The following is an 8,377-nucleotide window of genomic DNA, read 5'->3' on the forward strand; positions in this document are numbered from 1 at the left end:
CCTGCCTCTGCCTCCCGAGTGCTGGGATTAAAGGCGTGCGCCACCATCGCCCGGCCCCTAAATTTCTTTTGGTCAGAAAGTCTTATCACAACAAAAGAGTGAAGCTAGAACACACATTTGTATTTGTCTTGCCTCACTTCTGCTCCAATACTGAGTGCAGATGCTGTGAAACCAGCTACCTTGTGCTCCTGCTGGCAAGCTTTTCCCTCGAAGATGGATTGTGTGATGGTTGATTTTATGCCATCTTGATACAGGCTAGAGTCATTGGAGGATAGAATGTTAATTTAGAAAATGCCTCAATAAATCAGACTGAAGGTGACCTTAATTAGTAATTGATGTAGGAGGGCCCAGTCCATTGTACCACCTCTGGGCAGGTGGTCTTGGGTTCTATAAATAGCAGGCTAAACAAACCACAAGGAGAAAGCTAGTAAGCAGCACCCCTCCATGGCCTCTGCATCAGCTACTGCCTCCAGTTTCTACACTGACTTCTTTCCATAATGGACTAAGATGTAGAAAAGTCAGCTAAATAACCCCCCCCAATTGTTTTTGTTCAAGGTGTTTCATCACAGCATTAGAAATCCTGTTCTCAGTGTAGCCCTCCAACACTATTTCATTCTTTAAGCATTTGTTTACCTGATAATCTGTTACACCAACAAGAAAAAAACACCAATATTACATGTCAGCAGGCTGGTTTGGAGATTGTGGGATAGATAAAACAGTATCTCTGAGTGTGTTTGTGAGTTTAAGAAACATATTAACACTGATTCATTGGATAACTTTGATTAATACAACATCTTCTAATGTGTTATCTTCTCTTGTTCTCATTTACAATCTTTACAATTTGTATTTGAGAGATACTTTTGTTCTGTAGATCAAGCTGGTTTTGAAGCGACAATCTTCTAACTCAGCCTTCTAAATTCTGGTATTACAGGTGTGTGCTACCACATTCTGCCAATGTTCACAGTTTTACATAATACTACATTTTATCTTGTCTTCTATGTACTACACTTAAAGTGGTATCTTCTTTTTGCTTGTTCAACAAAATGTTAGTGAATCAATTAACAAAAATATCTTTGAGGATAGATGATTATCCTCACAAATTCAAGGTAATTTTTTTTCTGGGGGTGATACTGACCCCAGTACCCTTCTTGGTACTTGTTCCTTTATTTTTAGGCAGAACTTTCTTAATAATGCCATTAGCTTTTTAATGGAAAGCCTTCCCCCCCATATCTTATTTGTTGACCTGTAGACACTTGATCTTGAAAGATGCTGTTTAAAACATGCTTTCCTCCTGGCCTTCCTTGCGCATTGCACTCTGAATTAGAGAAGACCCTGTAATGCTGCTGCTGAAGAATTGTTTAAGGGGCCTTAGTTTGATGGTTTGCCTAAATTACAGAAGTTGATTGAGTTGGTTGGAATTCCCTGAAATGCACAATTTCTGTGTGCATGAGTCTTTCCTAATTATGACTCCATTGAAAATATTCTGTAGAAATTTCAGATGCTATTACTGAAAGAGGAATAAATAAATTCTTTATTAAATTTGTTTTTTAAGAGTCTCAAAATTCTGTGACAGGTGTTTTTGTGAAGTTGCTTTCATTAAAAGTACTGACTTTGAAAGAAATTACTTAAAACTCTCTCTCTCTCTCTCTCTCTCTCACACACACACACACACACACACACACAGAGAGAGAGAGAGAGAGATGAGAGAGAGAGAGAGAGAGAGAGAGAGAGAGAGAGAGAGAGAAACAAAGAAACAATGAAATGGTTCACTAAACCTTCTCCTTTCCTATTGAAGGTTTTGCCTTACACTGTTATCATTTTTCTGTATTTCACTGTTATACTTAAGTGGTTAATTGAGACCTTCTTCCATCACTGAGTAAGCTTGGATTGGCAGGTGTTAGGGATGCTATTCATTAACCTTCGGGATTTCTAGCCTTCATGAGATTTCTGGGAAGAATTGTTGACCCTGTCATCTCCAATTGCTTTCATGTTCATATCTTTGATGATACTCATAGCACTTGTCTCATGTTACATACAGCAAAAAGCACTCAGTGAAGGATAGTTTATCAATACAAATGAGCTTGCCTTGGACCATACCAGCTATGGCTACATCATCACATTTCAATAATTTTGGGCCAGCTTCCAGCTTCTTGCCAGAAGGATGATCAATCTTTTCTTTAAGCTCAACAAACTGGCAAGCTATGTGAGCTGTGTGACAATCCAGTACAGGGACATAGCCAGCACTAATTTGGCCTGGATGATTCAGGAAAATCACCTGAGCAGTGAAACTATTGTTGAGTAATTTTTGCTGACACCAGTTCTTTACATTAATGTGTACATTATCTCCAAGATGAGCTTCACTCAGAACTTCATGGTACACCTCAGTAGATGTTACTTCTGTTGTGACATTTATTATAACAAAGGTAACCACTGTGCCAGATTGAGAACATTAGCCTCTACTTGTCCACAGGGAAAACACTAATAGTACCAATTTTATAGACATCCTGGAAGTCAGTCACCAAGGATTGTCATTTGGATGAGTGGTTGGTGTGATTCAATCCAAAGCTTCCAGCAGTGTGACCATGCTGGTACTACTATTTTTATGGGTGACTTTCTGTTTCTTGAACCAAAGCATATTAACACCTGGCTCCAGGATGCTGTCACCATCACAGCCAGAAATTGACTACTGCGTCAGGGTTGTAGTCAGTTTTCTTAATGTAGATGCTGAGTTCCTTATATTTCTCTTAAATTTTTGGCCTATAAAGTGACCCCATGAAATCCATTCTTATGACACTGACAATTAGCTGTTTCACACCCAGGGTGTAAGCCTGAAGGTCATGCTCATGGGTCTGCCCATTCTCAGAGTTTACAGTTTCAATTTCAATAACAGTAGCAATCCAGGAAGCACAGTCATCCTGAGATGTAATCATGCTTTTGATCAAGTCTCTGTGTCTTGACTATCAATGATAGTAAAAAACTATTTTCAGATATCCACAGGTGATGTCAATAGTAACAACATGTTCATGTTCAAATTTTAGTTTATCCAAGACATGGACATACTTGAAGGATCCTTTTCCCATCTCAGAAGCCTTCTCAAATTTTTTAGTGGTTTGTTGATTCCACTATATTCATAGATCAGGTGCACTTGCTTGAATCTAGTGTTTAATGAAGACAATATTGATATGAGTCTTTTCCCTTCCCATTTTGGCTTCAAATTTATGGTGGTTTTCTTAATACTTGTGATCTGATAGCAAAACCATTGCAAAAAAGTGGCTTAAGTATTTTTATTGTTTTTATTTTAGATTTTATTACCAGTTATTTGATATTTACAAATAAAATATGAATGTATTTTGGTCACAGTTTCACCATTTTATTTTTTTCAACAAAAAGGAAAAATACCATGTTTTACTTCAACCTTAAAATATTTTGTATTTGTGTTTAAGTAGCATGAAATTTTGAAACAGGAGCCAGTTGATCTAGCTTCCATGTATTTTGACTTGTAAAAAGGCTGTAGACTAGAAATAATTTCAGTGTATACTGTAGGATACTTCTATTGATCAGTTTTAGTAGGGGCAATGGTCTTCCCATATGGGGGAACTGCTTATTTATTAAATAAGAATTAACCAACTAAGATGGTCAATCCTGTCTCTTGAGTGGATCTAGAATCTGCAATCAACTAAAAAGCATGCTCCTGAATGAATGTAGAAGGATCTTTTCTGGAACCATTAATTGGTGGGAAGACTCTCTTACAGGATAGGAAGTGCTTTCCAGGCATAGCCTAGATAAAAGGACAACCAAGGGAAAATCTTTTGCCTTTTGCGTACCTCCTTCACTGCCTGCTTGTGAATGTATCTACCTTGGTGGTTCATTATTGATAGCAAAGGTCATTAGGCCATTAATAACATGTACTCCCAGCTTTCTGAGTGGAAAATTAGTATTCTATTTCCTCCATTGAGGAGACACACCAGTGTGATCAACATTACTAGTTTCTCCAGTGCTTATCTGTAAGCATAAGGACCTCATGCCCTTCACAGAAACCATTGTCAAAGACATTTCTAAGCTTAGATAAAATAAAACTTGTGGGGGATCTAGAGTAGTTCAAAGAACAAAATGATATAAACTTTGAGGTCAATAAGAATTGACATGTGTAGAATACTCACTTGATATGGGATTTCCCTCTTTAAGCTATGAATATTTATATTACCATTAGTTAATAAAGAAGCTGTTTCAGCCAGTGGCTTAGTAGAGTAAAGCCAACTGGGAAATCCTCATGTCAATCACTGAAACTCAAATAAACAGTTTCTAATGCATTTTATTCATTCTTGGGACAGACAAGTATTTCTAATCCAGAAAACCAAGGGTGAGGGTAAAAATTGCTCAGGATTTTAAGTTCAGATAGAGTAATCTTCTGTTTTTCCATGGACCAGTATCAAACCAGTACCATCATTATGAACTTGTATTCTGCTCTCATAAGCATCCCTTTACCTAAAGATCTTCAGTACCTCTCCCCTGATGTGGGATTTCTGTTTATATGCTGTGATTACCATTAATAAATAAAAAAAATGCTTTGGACCTATAGCAGAACTATAGGTGAATAAAGCTAGGTGGGGAAAACTAAACTGAATGGAGAAAGGAGGAAGAATCAAGAGAGAAGACATGTAGCCCCACCAGAGATAGAGGTCAGTTGGAATCTTGCTGGTAAGCCACAGACATGTGGTGATACACAGATTACTAGAAATGGGTTAAATTCAGATGTAAGAGTTAGCTATAACATGAGGGCCTGCTTGTTGGGGTTTCTGTCCTGCCCAGTTCCCACAGCCAGTAAGCTTCAAAGAAATTATGCAGAGGGTCTGCATTAGTTATAAAATAATTGGCCCATTAGCTCAGGCTTCTTATTAACTCTTGTAACTTATATTAGCCCATTATTCTTATCTATGTTAGCCACATGGCTTGGTAGTTTTTTTGGCCGAACAAGGCAAAACCTCCCTCCTCCGGGGCCGGGCAAGAACGGAAAAGAAAGGGCCTCCCCCCCCGGTCCCCTTGAACCAACCCCAACTCCCGGCCGGGTGGCCCCCCCAAAATTTCCTCCCGAACAACGGCCAAACAACAATTAATTAAAAAAATAATTGACAGAATATAGAATTGTCCCACACCAGTTAGCTAATAAGATGTTAGAATTAATGGGCCAAGCAGTGATTTAATTAATAAAATTTCTGTGGATTTTTTCAGGGCTGAGCAGCTGGAAACCAACAAACAGTCTTCATACTACGCTCCCCTACCCCACCCCCAAGGATTCACTAATCTTACAAGCACATTTATGATTTGACATTTTGGGAATGAGGATCTCAATAACGATAAATTCAAAATTTGGCAAGAAGCCACAGTGAAGCAGTTCATTTTTAATTTTGCAGAACCTGGCTACTGCCTAAAGAACTGGTAGATAGGCCATAAAAGTTCAATGAACAGATTTTGTAGTTCTAAATACAGGTCCCTTCCCCTTTCCCCATTGGCAGAGTATTGAGTACTTGGGAGAGTATAATCTTTCTTGTACATAACCTTTGTTTATCATTTTTGCACTGGCATTAAGGTATGGTATTATTCCTTCAAGATGAGAGGTTTACTAGCTGCAGAATCAGATCACCATGCCTTGTAGAGGTGACGGGCCTCTGGTGGGAAAAAAAATCACCTGTAGTTGCTTTGGCAGGCCTACAAACTGAAGACAAGTATATCCTGCTATACTGTCCTGAAATCTAAGTTTATAAAAGACTGGGGGAAAGAAAAGAAAGAGAGAGTAAATATTCTCTTAATCTCTGTAGTCCTTGTACCATTTATCCCATAGCTAGCTCATATATTAAACTACAGAACCTTACTTTGAAGGGAATTTTATAAAAGGTAGGTCTTCTCTTACTTCCCAGAGACTCTTTAATTGTATCAGTTTACAATCTGGAGAATTAGCTCAGTGGTTATTTGTTGCTCTTGCAGAACACCTCAGTTCAGTTCCCAGAACCCATTTAGTAACTCATAACTACCTGTAACTTGAGTTTCAGGGGATCTGATACACTTTTCTGACCTCTGCAGGCTGAACCATACATGTACACAGAACAGTACATATACAGTTAGACAATCAGACAAAACACTCATACACACAATATAAAGCTAAATGCATTAGGTTAGTCATGTGAAGCCTGCCAGCGTATTCTTTTGGGAAGGTTGTTATTTTTATTTTACTTGTTTTGTCTGTATGTATGCCTGTACACGATGTCCATGCAGTGCCTACAGAGGTCAGAAGAGGGTGTCAGAGTCATATGAACTGAGGTTAAGATTCTTTTGTTTTTATTCTTCTTATATTCTTTGTTTTATTTTGTATCTCTTACTTTACAGCAGTCTTAATTTTTTAACTGTCGTTTTAATTTGTACTGTGTTTTTTAAATCATGTATCTTGATCCCATTCATTTTCCTGTCCCTTTACATCTGCCCTCTGCCCCTGCAAACCTCTCCCACACCCAATAAAACAAAATTGAAGAGAAAAAAGGAAAAGGAAAAAAATTAAAGCTGCATGGAAGCTGTTGACACAGTGAGTTACAGAGTAAACTTCTTTGTTCACGTATCTTTATTTGCAAGTGTTTATTGCAAAGTGTCACTGATAGTGTTTGAGGCCTCTGGTTTCTACTACATTACTGCTGTTGGGCCCTCACTGGGACTCTTCTTGAATATTCTATTGTTGCCCTTTGTTGTGGAGATCCTGCAGCTTTGGGTCTGTGGGTCAGGTCCCTTCATGTGCTCCAGCAGATCGTAGATGGGGTGGATGTTGGGATGGGCCAAATTATAACCATGGTTCTGGAACTGGGTAATAGCAGGGATAGTCAGCCTTCCATCTCTCCCTTGTCCTCACTACCAGGGTGAGCTCTCCAGCCTTTCCCTGGCTAGTTCACTCACCTCGTAGTGATGAGCAAAGAGTGGGACCAGTTTTCCAGTTTTCATTCCCTCAGGGTTGGTTTTCCTGCAATGCTGTAATTTTGAAAAATCAGCACGGGAGAGAAGGACGTCATACTACAGAACTCAAGTTGAAGGTTTTGGTGTTTTCTTTTTTTAATTTGGGGAAAGGGAATGGAAAAAGTGGGGGAGAGGACAGGGGAGACTAGCCTCTGGGAATAGGAGTGGCAGAATAGAAGAAAAGAAAGAAAGAAAAGAGAAAGAGAAAGAGAGATGGGAGGTGGGCAGAACCCCTTTAAAAGGGAACATAGTGAATGTGCATAGGAGGTGCCCTTAGTGGCTACAACTGAGGATGTAGCCTGTTAGAACCCCAAGGGCAGGCCATTACAGATGCCTGAATATTAACAGACACCTATACCTATCAGGGCCAGCTCCATAGTATAGCCAAGATACAGGGAGGGACCACTCTCTCGAGTGCTGCAACTGATGAGGGGCAGGGGCAGCCCTCTTGCTTTTCTAACGCCAGGGGCCAGCTCCTCCACCAGTCTGAGGTATTGATGGGCTTGGGGCAGAGGGTGGAGGGCATCTCTCCTCCGCCCATGCTGTCACATGTCAGATGAATAATGGGGACAGTTTAAGGTGGTTGTTAGCCAACATGCTGATACCAGGAATTAAACTCAAGTCCCCTGGAAGAGCAATCAGTATTCTTAGTGGCTGAGCCGGCTCTCCAGTCACACAGGTGTTTCTTTTCATTCTGAGATCAATCTGTGATGAACTCAAGTAGTCTAAGGTACTTTTATTCTAAAACGACCATAGTACTTCATTTCTGGTAGGGTTTACAGCAGCGTTCCTGCCGTTCACACATTTCATTATACTCTTCAGGATTGTGAATGTTATCTGAGGTGACCTTTTGCAGATTTGTAAAGAGATGATCTGGAAGACTGGATTGTTTATTCTTCTGCCTGCAAAACTGATCTCATATTTTTATACAGTGCATTATCTGAGATGTAGTTTATCTTACAGAAAGTGTATTGAGATTTGATAGAATTCAAGTTACTCAGAAATTTCTTTTATTACTAAGAGATAATTAAAGGATTTCCTGGCTTTCAATGCTTTCTAAAAGCAGGGAGTTCCCAACTTCTATAAACATCATATTTTTACATATGATTGATTTTGTCCTTGGTAACAGAGGCTTTTTCTTTGAGAATCTAAATAATAAGTACTTTGTGATATTGAATTACTTCTTGAAATGTGTCATAGACTTGAGTTTTTTTTAAATCACTACCATTCTGCTTATCTTTAAATGAATGCTCTGGGCAGCCCTGTAGTGTTCTGATGCATATCACAGCAATCATCACTAATGAAGTGCTCTTTTCAGCCTCTCATTGGACCAGAGGTATCTATTGATTTGGTTAGGATCTTCCCTAAACTTGATGCTGTTTCC

At 39.1% G+C, this 8,377-nt stretch overlaps 1 pseudogene; it reads right to left on the bottom strand.

Annotated features, from left to right (window-relative positions):
- Positions 1-2,023: 2,023 nt before the first annotated feature.
- LOC113457890 lies at positions 2,024-6,981 on the bottom strand (annotated as a pseudogene).
- Between the last annotated feature and the right edge of the window lie 1,396 nt (positions 6,982-8,377).

This window comes from Microtus ochrogaster, linkage group LG9 (assembly GCF_000317375.1).
Source record: "Microtus ochrogaster isolate Prairie Vole_2 linkage group LG9, MicOch1.0, whole genome shotgun sequence".
Lineage (NCBI taxonomy): Eukaryota > Metazoa > Chordata > Mammalia > Rodentia > Cricetidae > Microtus > Microtus ochrogaster.